At 37.4% G+C, this 15,099-nt stretch overlaps 1 long non-coding RNA gene across 1 annotated transcript; it reads right to left on the reverse strand.

Moving 5' to 3' along the window:
* Nucleotides 1-6,262: 6,262 nt before the first annotated feature.
* Nucleotides 6,263-11,924, reverse strand: LOC141376199 (uncharacterized). The gene is made up of 3 exons (XR_012385618.1): nucleotides 11,671-11,924; nucleotides 7,379-8,032; nucleotides 6,263-7,142 (listed from the first exon to the last, which is right to left on the reverse strand). It is a non-coding gene; the product is annotated as an uncharacterized lncRNA (long non-coding RNA).
* Between the last annotated feature and the right edge of the window lie 3,175 nt (nucleotides 11,925-15,099).

The raw sequence follows: 15,099 nt of genomic DNA on the forward strand, positions 1-15,099 counted from the left end.
AGCCTCGAGCTGTGATTGTAATCTCTGTCAGGGCGTTTCTGTTTGTCTCAATAAGAGAGCAGCACAGAGAAAGTGACTTTAGGAGAGCAGAGAGGATGAAAATGCCACGAGGATCCTTGAGCGTGACTCTCAGCCACCCACACTGCCAGCTGTGGGTGGCAGAGGTAATTCTCATGTGTCAGCCGCATGCAGAGAGCTGTAGTAATGGCAGTAATGCTACCTAACACCAAATACCAGGGCTTTTCTCTTTTTTTTTTGGCTGCTTTTTTTTCTTTTTTGAAGATCCTTTGCTTTCGGAGGCAGTGTTCCCCTTGGTGTGATTCGTCCTCTGGCTTCTTTTTGCTTGTGTAACATGTTTCTTCTACATGTCAGATTTGGGTTTGTGTTTTTATAACACACTCCTGTTAAACCCTTGGTGAAAACTATAATGGTTTAAGATAACTTGCATACAATTTTCAGACGGGAATAAATAGTTTAATTGCAGCTTTTGTTCATAAAGAGATTTGTTTCTTCGAGAAATGCCTGAAATCAAAATAAAGTTGGTGTTTTTGTCTTTTTGATGTAATCAGTTGGGTAACAAGGAGCTCAGTGGTTAGCACTGTCGCCTCATAGCAAGAAGTTTGCTGGTTTGAATCCCAGCTGGGGCAGTTGGCATTTCTGTCTGGAGTTTGCATGTTCCAGGTACTTCGGTTTCCCTCACAGCCCAAAGACATGCGCTATAGGTGAATTGAATAAACTAAATTGGCCGTAGTGTATGAGTCTGTGTGTGGATGAGTGTGTATGGATGTTTCCCAGTACTGGGTTGCAGCTGGAAGGGTGTAACAGAGGCCAGCTAGTGTGTGCTGTCCAGCTAAACCTCACTCCTCGGACCTCTAAAGGTGCTCTAGCGACAGGTGCTAAAGGCCATGGTCTTTAGCCTCCTTGTTAGAGCAACCGACTCCCAGGCGGAATGTCGCCCGTTCAATACCAGCTCGGAGCGGGTTGGGTGGCGTAGGACCGGCGGGGTTACAAGGGCATCCGCTGTGTAAAACATATGCTGGATAAGTTGGCGGTTCATTCCGCTCTAGGGACCCCTGATGAATAAAGGGACTAAGCTAAAGGGAAATTAATGAATGAATTTCTATACTATAACTTTCTTTGTGTTACAACCATTGCTGTTCTCTAATTTTGATCATGTTTAAATGCACTCTTTCCAAAAGAATGGAAGCATCATCGTTATAATGCAGACCTTACACATAATGAAGAGTTCAGTCCAACTGAGCATCTGTCAGGTGTGTTAAACCAGCAAGTTCTCCATGGTGGCTCTATTATGCAACCAACAAGATCTTCTGCTAATATATTGATGCCAGATACTTCAGGGGGCTTGTAGAGTCTGTGAGACCGACACTGTTTTAGCAGAACACAGATTGAAGTGTTAAACATTTACTCAATCATGTGTATATACAGTTGAAGTCAGAATTATTAGCCCTCCTGAATTATTAGCCCCCCATAGAGATTGACAGGTGAATTGGTACAGAGGCAGCAGAAATGGGTTGATGTACCGGTCTGTTGTGGTAAACAATGAGCTGAGCCGAAAGGTCAATCTACGTTTCTACTCTCACCTATGGTCATGAGTTTTGGGTCATAACCGAAAAGGCAAGATCTTGGATACAAGCAGTTGAAATAAGTTTCCTTCACAGGGTTTCAGGGTGTACCCTTATAGACAGGGTGAGGAGCTCTGTCACCCGGGAGGAGTTTGGAGTAGAGCCGCTGCACCTCCACATCGAGAGAAGTCAGCTGAGGTGGCTCGGATATCTGTTTCTGATGCCTGTTGGACGCCTACCTAGAGAGGTGTTCCAGGCATGTCCCACCGGGAAGAAGCCTCGGGGAATAACCAGGTATACGTTAGAGGGACAATGAGCTCTATTTTAATGATCTAGCCGCAAAGTCGCAAAAGGACTAAGGGCATGTCTGAATATACTTTTGCTATTTTAGGGATGAAAAAATATGCTCTGCACTGCTGTGCATGTTCCAATATGGTTGTGCTTATTCTCTTAATGAGTTATGGGTGTGTTTCGAGTATAACATACATTAAACCAATCAGAGTCAGTTGCATCACAGCCATGGTGCATTTGCTATTTACGTGGCGGAACGTTTAACTAGCCAGAAAACTGTTAAACAGAGTATCTGCAGCTCAAGGATAAAGAATGAACCTCCTCCAATCAGCCTCTTTACTTTTTTCTTTACTTTTACTCTTTACTTTACTGGATAAGGAAAGTGTTGTAGAAGACTTGAAGAAGGCATGGAGGAAGTGGTATGTATATTCATGCAGCAAATAATAATTTTTGAAATATTTGAATATTTTATTAAATTTTTTTATATGCAAAGATATTTGTGTATTGCTGTACATCCTGTGTGTATTAGGCAATGTGTACGATGCCAGATAAGGGGAAAGGGAGAATTCAGCCATCATGGTAATATTCATGGGCTTGTTAATGTAACAAGACAGTCTAAACAACAATTACTTTTCTGCAGAGCGTTAAAAGCATTCAGGTCCCTAAGGCGCACAACTAGCGCGCTCGTTGCTGGACTTTATACAGCAAAAGCAACCTATCGCGTCAAACACATCTTGCGCCTTATTGCGCCAGGTGTTTGATAGAGCCTTTTGTCTCTCAGCTGTCTTGGGAATGTGTCTGGGGTTCTCTCCTGAGACTGCTGCCCCTGTCACCCAACCCTGGAAAAGCAGATGAAAATTAATGAATGAATTGTATGACAGTGGTTTGTTCTGTAGATAAAAAAAATATTGCTCAAGAAGGCTGATAATATTGACCTTAAATTTGTTTTAGTTTTTTTTTTAGTTTTTTTTTTATAAAAATTGCTTTTATTTTAGCCAAAATAAAACAAAGTAATTTCTCCAAAAGAAACAATATTATGGGAAATACTGTGAAAATTGTCTTGCTCTATTAAACATCATTTGGGAAATATTTGAAAAAAATCCACAGGAGGGCCAATAATTTTGACTTCAACTGTATAGTTGGTCTAAATATTATGCGAATGACTGGTTTTATCAATGAGCTTATTCTAAAAACATTGTCACACATTTTAAGATACGTTTGAATAGTAATTCATGATCATATAAAAGGCCATATAGGGTGATGGTTTGGGTGTTTCAGCAGGCTCACAAATCTTCATTTAGCACAACCCGCATTCATTAACATGAGAACATGTGCAGACACACCTGTTGTGAGTCTGTTGGAAATTTTGCATTAGGGACCTGAATGCTTTTAGCGCTCTGCAGAGAAGTAATTGTTGTTTAGACTGTCTTGTTACATTAACAAGCCCATGAATATCACCATGATGGCTGAATTCTCCCTTTCCCCTTATTATCTGTCATTGTTTAATACTCCGCTGATTTTCACACGACACAAGCATAAATCACTATCAGCATTCCAGGACACATCGCCCATAGTTAATCTAAAAAGGCAATTTGGCGACGTATTCAAGCGTGTCGCACCATTATAAGATTATTCAGACCAGCCTCAGCATTTGGTCAATACCCATATGACAAATATCATCTTCCTTCTGCTGCCTTAATCTACGCTCTCTTTTTTCCTCCGAGTTCATCTGAACATTTCCTTTGGTGTTCTGCTGGCCTGTTGAGGGAAAGCCTAAACTCTGGCCATCCCAATGCCGGATGGCTTGTGTCACAATCTGTAATTACTCACGGACAGGATCTGAATTGATCCGCTGGTTTAATTCTCGAGGGCTGAGACCACTGTGACACTCGGGTGGGGTTCAATGCTATCTCTCGGAAATTCACTGGCTTTTGTCTAGTTCCAGGAAGAATGAATGGGATGGAGGATGATGAACAAAAAAATCTGATTATTAAAATGATTTCTACTAATCCACTGGGGGGGAAATGAGGATATAGGAGGGGAAGTGAAGAAGGAAGGGGAGGGGCTAATCTGAATCCATTAAAAGAGCTGCAGACAGATGCTCTAATCCTATTCACATGCAAAGATGACTTTGATAAACTGTTGGACCTTAGTGATCTTTCGAATTATTGAGGCCAAAGCTCATTTTTGGGTTGGGGTTCATTGATTCCAGGGTAATTGCTTCAAGGATGTTTGATGTTTTGGGTTTATTTAGTAAAAAACTGTAAAATGCTACAGTAGAAATCTGTAACCTGGTTAAAGGTTTCTTGAAGTGCTTGAAATGTGCATTTTCTATTCAATATTTGAGGTAATCTCAACTGAAACATGAAGAGAGAGTGTTGCTCCTCCCCTTTGCTAGCAGCTAGCTCTCTGCAACTCTCACATGGTCATCCACTGAAGCTAAGCAGGACTGCACCTTGTCAGTACCTGGATGGGAGACCATATGGGAAAGCTAGGTTGCTGCTGGAAGTGGTATTAGAGAGACCAGCAAGGCCCGCTCAACCTGCTGTCTGTGTGGGTCTTAACGCCCCAGTATATTGATGGGGACACTATACTGTTCAGTGAGCGCCGTCTTTCAGATGAGACGTTAAATCGGGGTCTTCACTCTCTGTGGTCATTAAAAATTCCCAGGATGTCCTTCAGAAAAAGAGTAGGGGTTTAACCCGAGTATCCTGGCTAACTTTGCCCACTTGGCTCTGTCCATCATGGCCTTCCAACCATCCCCTTATCATAATTGGCTTCATCACTCTCCAGACGGTGTTCGATCTGGCGTGATGTGGATCATCAATTGTGTAAACACTTTAAGAGTCTAGAAAAGTGCTATATAAATGTAAGGAATTATTATTATTATTATTATTGTGTTACAGTCAAGGCAGTGGCGCAGTGTAGTGCTGTCACCTCACAGCAAGAAGGTCGCTGGTTGTTTTTTTCCACAATTGAAAGTTAGAAACTTGCAGATTTGAGTTAAAATCTTACTTTTTTCTGAGAATTGTGATTTCGAATCTTGCAATTTCCACTTCTGAAACTTCTGAAATTTAGTTTTATCTTGCAGTTTTGAGGAAAAGGATTCTTAGTTCACTTATATTATTAGATTTTTCTATTTTTTATTATTTCAATAGGTCCAAGCAATACTCCAAATACGTTTTTCAACATTAACAGTTACAAAACAGTTATGAGTATTATGAATATTGACTGAATATGAAATAACCTTTAATTTAATGCTTTCAAATTTTATTAGTGCACACACTAAATTCTTAAAAGTTGTTTATGATGATCTCAGACTTTTTATTATAAGACTCTCTCGCAATCATATGCTTATGGTTGTGTTTTTGTATTACTGGCAAAATTTACTTGCACACTGTAAATTAACATTTACAACTGCACAGTAAAGCTGCACCACAATTGTAACAACCAAAATTGACAGTAATACTGTAAATTTGACTGTTTTTTTTTTTTTTTTTTTTTTTTTTTTTACAGTGCAAGTAAACTTCTTTTTTCTTGCAGTATGTGAACTTCATGGTTTGGGTTAGTAAATATCCTCTTTTTGATTATGTTTCTTCTGTACTTCAGACTGTTTCTGAGATGTAAGCATTACAATGTTGCCTTAAACTTTTATTTATTTATTTTTTTCAGTACACAAAAGCCAACATGACAGCTTGTTTCCATCATAGGACACATAAAAGGTAACTGCTACTTTTATATCAGAATTCTAACTTTATTCTTATCACTTCAAAGTTTTTTTTTCTCAGATTGTTTTTTCCACAATTGAAAGTTAGAAACTTGCAGTTCTGAGTTAACATCTAACTTTTTTTCTGAGAATTGTGACTTCGAATCTTGCAATTTCCACTTATAAACTTCTGAAATTGAGTTTTATCTTGCAGTTTTTTTTTTGTTTTTCTTTTCTTTTTTAAACATGTTTATTTAAGGTTTTCAAAAAATTGTACAATGTGCTTTTACAGACATAAGAGGAAAAGGATTCTTAGTTAACTCATATTAATAGATTTTTCTATTTTTTATTATTTTAATAGGCACAAACGTGACTCCAAATGAGTTTTTCCAGTTAGTCAACATTAACAGTCATAAATATTATAAATATAAAATAACCTTTGATTTAATGCTTTCAAAGTATATTTGTGCACACTTAATATAATTTGGGTACCCCTAGCAAGAATATTGGTTCAAGAATTCTTTTCTATTTATTTCGTATTTGTAATATTTGGCATTTCAGTGACAGATAAAGCAGCATTTCTAAGAGGAAAAGTAATAACTGCAAGACTGGACAAAACGTCAGCCTGTCAGAAGAAATCTTATAAACTCAGTTAAGAAAGAACCCAGAATTGCAAAAAATATGGAGACATCAATTTTTATTAACATACTTAAAATTATACAAGTGAAGATGCTAAACGTTCTCCTAAAACAATAATGTGCATTTTTTCTATATCTAATTTTATATAATCATCTATGCTGAGAAGTAATCAATACAACTGCAGTAAACTATTGAAATATGATGTTTAATTTAACCAAGTTGGTCGAGTGGCTGAGCTGTTTACTCTTTAATTATTCTCTCTAAGTCCTCTTGGGAAGTTTTGTTTATGAGTTTGGAAATCATAATTACAGCATCAGCAGAGTTAAATGGGCTCGCTGGACAATCACACAGCTATCTGTCTTTATTAACGAGAGCATTTTATGGCCTTATGTAACATGAAGAGCAAAGAATGAGCATTAGATGTGCAATTGTTGCTCAGTTGATGCTTTTTTCCGCTCCTGCGCTGCCACAAAGAGTTGTGGGGAATGTGTTGTTTGGTCATAGAAGAAGTTCTTCATCTGTAGTTTCAAAATGAAAATAGCCTAAACAAGTTTATATAATAAGTCTCTGGTTCCCTCTTAAATGTTTTGATCCCACATTTAGTCAATTTTGTTATTCTTTAGTTTGGCTATTTCAGTAGAGTGCATTAGGAGTGTTCACTATTTTTTTGCCTTAAAAATTTGTAATGTGGCCGGCATGGTGGTTCAGTGGTTAGCAATGTCACCCTATACAGCAAGAAGGTTACTGGTTTGAGCCCCAGCTGGGCCAGTTGGCATTTCTGTGTAGAGTTTGCAAGTTCTCCCCCTATTGACATGGATTTCCTCTTGGTGCTCCGGTTTCCCAATATAGTCCAAAGGCATGTGGTATAGGTGAATTGGATGAACGTGTTTCCCAGTACTGGGTTGTGGCTGGAAGGGCGTCCGCTGCGTAAAAAAAAATCCAGAATAGTTGCTGGTTCATTCCGCTGTGGTGACTCTTGATACATACAACATAGGCTCATTCTGAAAACGTAGCTCTATATACGTTTCCGGAGATTGTGAATTATGTAGCCAGAGGTATGTATGGCTGCATTACATTTTTAAAATGAATGCTTTTGGGTGGTATGACGCCATTTTTTTTTCTTTTTCTTTTTTTTTTTGCTTAACAGCTGACCGCTTACCTCCGTATGGATGGCTCTCCCACTGTTACCAGTTTGTCCCGTGAGCTCGTCATGTACAGTTGAAATCAGAATTCAATTATTAATTATTATTAGACTGCTTGTTTATTTTTTCCCCAATTTATGTTTTTTCAGCAAATTTCTAAACATAATAGTTTTAATTACTGATTTCTAATACCTGATTTATTTTATCTTTGAAATGATGACAGTAATTAATATTTTACTAGATATTTTTCAAGACACTTCTTTACAGCTTAAAGTGACATTTAAAGGCTTAACTAGGTTAAATAGGTTAACTAGGCAGGTTAGAGTAATTAGACAAGTTATTGTATAACGATGGTTTGTTCTGTAGATTATCGAGAAAAAAATAATTTTGACCTTAAAATGGTGTTAAAAAAATTAAAAACTGATTTTATTCTAGCCGAAATAAAACAAATAAGACTTTTTCCAGAAGAAAAAATATTATCAGACATACAGTAAAAAATTCCTTGCTCTGTTAAACATCATGTGGGAAATATTAAAAAAAGGAGAAAAATAATAATTCTGACTTCAACTGTATGTCGGCTGACTTGAGACACAGAGATGAGTTGACCAAAGCCACGAGGTTGAAGTCTGGCGAAGAACAGTTCCAGAAAGTGGGTAAGACAAAAACAGAATCTAAAAAATAAGTAAATAACGGTGAGAATGCTTAAATGTGGTGAATTCTGAAAACATGGTAAAAATCAGACGAGGGCTTTTCTTTTTCTGGATTACTTTTTAAAATTGTTGGTTGGGTTTAGTGAAGTTGGTCGATGGATCAGTAGATCAGTCAGTCAATCATTCATTCAGTCAGTTAAACAGTCAGTCGACAACGGCTTCTGGTGGGTTTTTATGTGAGAACAGCAGGTGCAACAGGGGAAATTTGAGATCTGAAAAAGTGCACGGCGTCTTGTGGATTTGGACGTATTTTGGCAGTCTCCAGAAATGTATAAATAGGTACGTTTTCAGAATGAGCCTGGGTTGGATACATAAAGGACTAAGCCGAAGAAAACAGAATAAATAAGTGAATGAATGAATTTAGAATGTGAAAAGTATTTGAGGGGAAAAAATAAATAAATCCCATCAAGTACTGTGAATCACACAATCAAATAAGGCGATGCAGTGTCGCAGTAGGTAGTGCTGTCGCCTCACAGCAAGAAAGTTGGCATTTCTGTGTGGAGTTTGCATGTTCTCCCTGCATTCGTGTGGGTTTCCTCCGGGTGCTCCGGTTTTTCCCACAGTCCAAAGACATGCGGGACAGGTGAATTGGGTAGGCTTAATTGTCCGAAGTGTATGAGTGTGTGTGTGAATGTGTGGATGTTTCACATAGATGGGTTGCAGCTGGAAGGGCATCCGCTATGTAAAAAACGTGCTGGATAAGTTGGCAGTTCATTCTGCGGTGGCGACCTCGGATTAATAAAGGGACTAAGCAGACAAGAAAATGAATGAATGAATAAATGAATGAACAATCAAATAAAAAGAAAAATTACAAATGTAATACTATTTGTTCATTAAAAAAAATGCATGTGTGTTTATGTGCGTGCGTGCGTGTATGCGTGTGTGTGTGTGTGGGATTGAAGAAGATTTTTATTCTCTCAGTGTGATGTATTTTCTAAGTGTAATGCAATTAATTTTCTCTTCTCAAAAAAAATGCAAACATGCCAGTAAACATGCCAGTCTGTGGTAAAAAAATACTGTGGTATGTCTGTGTAAAATGAGAAGCCTGCACAGGAGCAACACTGGCAGCTGAAGAATGACTGATTATGTAGAATAACTGAATATGTAAAGCACTGATTATAAAAGTTAAATACTCATATGAAGCTATATGTGTCAGAAACTAGAGTGAGTAACATATTATCAAGTGATTATGCTATCATGATAATGTGTGTAAACACTGAGTTCTTTTGCATCCATGCTATGGTGTCAAAACAGTTTCTGACATAGACCTGTGACATCTCTGGTGACCGTAGCAAGCTGGCAGAGAGCCAAGAATAACAGGACCACCTAGAGTAAAAACCTATCCAAAGATGGCCAAAACGAGATACCTAGGGTCCGTTCTTCGTACGTGGATTACTCAGTTAGCTGGATTTGGATATTGACGATTTGACACGATCCAGGATCGTTTCGTTCTTCAAAGCTGATCCGAGAGTTGTTGTCATGGCAACAGTTCTGCTAGGTCAAACCTGATCGGGAGCAGGTTCAATTCATATAAACAGGATTAGATCGGCTTAGTTCAAGCAAAGATAATACAGAAAGTATTTACCGAATTCTGATATTTTCTTACAGTAGTAGTTATATACACTTGGGAAAATAATACATAATTTTTAAATATATATATAAAGTTATAGTCATTAATAAAATAAATAAAGTTATACATATTAATAAAACGTATGCAATCTGCACCCTCGAAATGAAAGTACAAAGACTGCCATCTGGTGCAAAGAGAAAACTTATTGAAATGAACTTTTTAGATCGCTTTAGAACAAATTGTGTATAATAGAAATGCACAATATGTGATTTTTTTTAAGCAATAATACATTTATGCAGTCATAAACATGTTTTGACAGTTAATATGCCAGTGATTTGATGCTTCACAAAAGTTGCAGACGCCTTTACCAATATCAAAATGCTTTTGTAAACAACCAGTTATTCTTTATACACCGATTAAAAAACGGCTACAATAATAAAGAAAATCTTTTCTAAATGTAGAACTAAATGCATTGATTTGCATTGAAATACATGATGAATACTCTTGTCTTGACAAATGAAAGTGTAAAGCTTGCAGCTCACAACAAATGTGGAAAGTTCTTGCGTGTCATATTTAACAAACCATTTACTGCTAATTTGATGTAATTTTGCTCACATGGATAATTGAATATTAATCAGATGATGTCATTACGCTGCTATGCCGTCAGCCAATCGTTGCATTGCTGATCATGATTTCGAGGATCGATAGATCTGTCCTTCATAACACACGCAGCGATCTCAGATCAGTTTATCCAGACATTCTAATCTGATTCGTGAACTTGTTTGAAGAACCAAATTAGCGAGAGATCAGTTATCAAGATTAAAAGATCCAGGATCTGCCAAATCATCTTAGATCATTTAAGCGAGGTACGAAGAACGGACCCCTAGTGGTGTGGCAAATAATCTGTATAAATATTGTGGAAAACACAGAGTTTAGAAAGAGAGAGATAAAGAAAGGAAAGGAATTGTCCAGGAGAGACTTCAGGTCTGCTCTGCTCTTTCTCGGCTTTATTATGGAGAATTTTCTGATATTCAAAACCTCCTGTTCGATCATTTCTAATTGATAAGAAGTCGGCAATAGGACAAGTGACACCCAAGATGGGTCTGAATATGTGTGTGTGCGTGTGTGACTTGATTATATCATATGGGGCATTATGGGTAAATTTTTTTTCCAGTATTAGTTGAATTAATGCCAACAGATGAATCGTGAAGCATACAGTCGATTAGCAAGCTCAAAGCAGGTCTTTCTTTTTATCAGTTTTATAGCTTAAATGTTTCAAGTAAATGAAAATCAAAAATCAATTTTCATGCATAATCTAAATTTGAACATGCACCACCTCATTTTTCAAATTTGTTATTGACGTTTCCAGATGAATACAGCATTTTTATGTTATAATATTTAATGTGTTGTTCTTTTGGAGGTCAATAAGACATCAGTGTGTGGATGGTTTTGACGTTAAATTGGTTAGCATTTTTGCCGTTCTTTTAGACATGTTTTTTAAAGTTGTGCATGTAAGATTGAGAGTTTATTTTGTGAAACTGACACTCCCAGGAAGTTCATTCATTCATTTTCTTGTCTGCTTAGTCCCTTTATTAATCCGTGGCTGCCACAGCGGAATAAATCGCCAACTTATTCAGCAAGTTTTTACGCAGCGGATGCCCTTCCAGCCGCAACCCATCTCTGTGAAACATCCACACAGTCATTCACACACACACTCATACACTACGGACAATTTAGTCAAGCCAATTCACCTGCACTGCATGTCTTTGGACTTCCCGGAGGAAACCCACGCGAACGCAGGGAGAACATGCAAACTCCACACAGAAACGCCAACTGAGCCGAGGCTCGACCCAGCAACCTTCTACCTACTGCGCCACTGCTTCCTCCCCTCCCAGGAAGTTTTCTCACCTAATTAAACTAAACAATTTGCATTCAAATCATTCTGACCCTCTGAAATGAGCACAAATTAAACATTTGTTCAAATTAAACACAAGTTAAAAGTCTGTATAGTCTTCAAACTTAAACTTACCCATTCCAAAACTCTTCTCAGACCTGATTTCTTTGAGATCAACCACATGCAATCTCGACTCTTCCTTGACGTTATGCTCTTTGCTACCTTGTCTGTTAAAAATAGTGTGTGCATCAATTATACATTGTGTAGGCTCGCATCTCTCCATTACATCCATCAGTTTGTTGCTTTCTGGCTTTTATCTGTGGCATCTTCTGATAAACACACTCTTCGTTTTATCTTTGGTGTACCCCTTTGAAAGCCCCATGTGGTGTGTTTTTTGAGGGATTTGTGAAAAGTAGAGTGTGGGTTTAAGTGCTTCCTGCTTTGCCAATGCAAAAATCTGTTGTTATACAACATGTTCTCAAACAGCTAGTGCAAAGTAATATCCAGAGACATTCGGACTCTATTTATAACCGCTTTCGCTGTGTCATCATGGACAGAATGTTTGTATCATGGCATTTTGCTGCACTGATTTATTTCACGCAGGATCCAGGCCAAAACCAAGCCAATCCGTTGATTAATTTCTCCTCTGAAAGAGCTCATTGTGACTCTCCGCTTTCTTAAAAACAACTTTGTTTCCAGGCAGATGAGTAACTCTTTGGCCCTCGCTGAAGTGTGTGCGACACTGAATATTTCCTTGTTTGTTTGTTTGTAACAGCTGTTGTTGTTGTTGTTGTTATTTAATCACTCACCCATGAAGTCAGTCTAGGTCTGTTAATTGCAATAATTACAGCCACTGTTCATTTGTCTGTGTGATTACAGTACATGTGCTACAGGGTTCCCGCTCTTTTAATCCTGTTATTTGTGAATTAGTAGTAGTTTAGCCTTCAATTAAGTAGGACTCACAAAATAAAAAAAAATAAAAAAAAAACATTTCAAATAAAATAAAATGTAATACAATCTCCCCAACAGTCACTTGTTTCGCTTCTTTCAGGTCAGACACTTTGTTAAGAAATTGTTTCCCCACTTTCCTAACCGCCCTCCTGAACACTATCTTGATTATTTTGTCAGTTTAGATACGGGTCAGAAACATTTAATATCAGCAATTTATAATTTAATAAGTACACTAAATGAAAATCCTATAGTGTCTCTCAAAGAATCTTGGGAAAATGACCTTGGCATTGATATTACGGAAGAACAATGGGAGGATATTTTAAAGATGGTCCACTCTTCTTCCATATGCGCCAGACATGGCCTAATGCAGTGTAAGGTACTCCATAGAGCTCATTTAACCAATGCCAAATTAGCCAGATTTTTCCCTGATAGAAGTGATGCCTGTCATCGTTGTAAGCAGTCTCCGGCCAACCATCTTCATATGTTCTGGAGTTGCCCTCAATTAAAAAATTTCTGGTCCAGTGTTTTTGACACACTCAATAAATCTACTAACATAAATCTAGACCCTAACCCCTTGACAGCGCTTTTTGGTATTTCAGAGATAGTTGACCTGACTGTTGCATCTCGCCAAGTTATTGCCTTTTCTACTCTTCTAGCTAGACGAGCCATTCTTATCAAATGGAAACAGGTGATTCCTCCATCACATGACATGTGGATCCGAGAAATTTTTAGTTACATAAAACTTGAAAAATTAAGATGTTTACTTGCAGGATCTCTCAAATCTTTTTACAAGACCTGGAACCCTGTTTTAGACTATATCAAAGGCTTACCTTGTTTAGTTGATATCAGATCTAATAAACAGTAATTAATTGAAAAGAGAAAATATTGACTCCTTAATGTGAACTTTTAATTACTATTTTTTTCAATTGTTATTATTATAATTTTATTTATTTTATTTATTTATTTTTTATTTATTTTGCTTGTATCGTAAACTTGCTCATTTATTATTATACTGTTTAACAATTTCTTTTAATTCTTGTATTTTATTTATTATTATTTTGTTTAGAGGATATGTTTGTTTATAATTCATACATTTGAACTTATTTTATTTTAAGGGGATAGTGGGAAAATAAGGAAAATAAGGAAAATAAGACACTCTGTAATTTTTCCTTTATTGTATTGTATACTATGATGTATTGTCTTGTTAATCCCAATAAAAAATAAATAAATAAATAAATAAATAAATAAAATAAAATGTAAACTTCATGCTATACAATATGTAATATTTATAATAATCTATTATTTTCTTGTATACGTACACTCACCGGCCACTTTATTAGGTACACGTTTTCAACTGCTCGTTGCTCGCATGGCAGCAACTCAATGCATTTAGGCATGTAGACATGTTCAAGATGATCTGCTGCAGTTCAAAGCCAGCATCAGAATAGGGAAGAAAGGGGATTTAAGTGACTTTGAACGTGGAATGGTTGTTGGCGCGAAACGGGTAATGAGTGAACTGATCTACTGGGGTTTTCATGCACAATCATCTCTAGGGTTTACAGAGAATAGTCCAAAAAAGTGAATCATTATCCTGTGAGCAGCAGTTCTGTGGGTGTATATGCCTTGTTGAGGTCAGAGGAGAATGGCCAGACTGGTTAGAGCTGATAGAAAGGCAGCAGTATCTCAAATAACTGAGGTTACAACTCGCAAAGTCTCTCCAAAATTAGACAATGAGAATTGGAAAAACTTTGCCTGGGCTGATGTCTCGGTTTGTGCTGTGACATTCGGATGGTAGGGTCAGAATTAGGTATCAACAACATGAAATGGATCCATTCTGCCTTGTATCGACGGTTCATGCTGGTGGTGGTGGTGTAATGGTGTGGGGGATATTTTCTTGGTACACTTTGGGCCCATTAGTACCAATTGAACATTGTGTCACCGCCACAGCCCACCTGAGCATTGCGGTTGTTCTTGTTCATCCCTTTATGACAACAGTGTACCCATCTTCTGATGAGAAGAACGCATCTTGCCATAAAGTTCGAATTATTTCAGACTGGTTTCTTGAACATGACATTGAGTTCACTGTATTCGAATGGCCTCCACAGTCACCAGAACTCAATCCAATGGAACACATTTGGGATGTGGTGGAACAAAAGATTTGCATCATGGATGTGCAGCTGACAAATCTGCAGCAACTGTGTGATGCCATCATGTTAATATGGACCAAAATCTCTGAGGAATATTCCCTATTGATTTAGTTGATCGAGGGTAAAATGAGATGAAGAGCCGTTTAAACGCAAGCACCCTCAGAAACTCCTTTGAAAATGCTGTGGTATAAAAATTTATAGACATGGCATGGAACAATTTAATTTAATGAAGTGCTTTTCGTTAATTCTAAGACTCACTTTCTTTTGTATATCAATCAGGCGAAGAAGATCACTGACTTTTAAAGAAAACGAACCTTAAATGCAGCAATTTTGTAACGGCATACAGCCTGGAATAACTTGAACAGGGTTACTGAAAATTAAAAGTCCTGCATATAAACTACATGACAAAAGTCTTGTCACCTATCCAAGATTTAGGAAAAACTAATATCTACTTGTCTTTCTAGTT

Source organism: Danio rerio, chromosome 9 (genome assembly GCF_049306965.1).
Source record: "Danio rerio strain Tuebingen ecotype United States chromosome 9, GRCz12tu, whole genome shotgun sequence".
NCBI classification, from domain to species: Eukaryota; Metazoa; Chordata; class Actinopteri; order Cypriniformes; family Danionidae; genus Danio; species Danio rerio.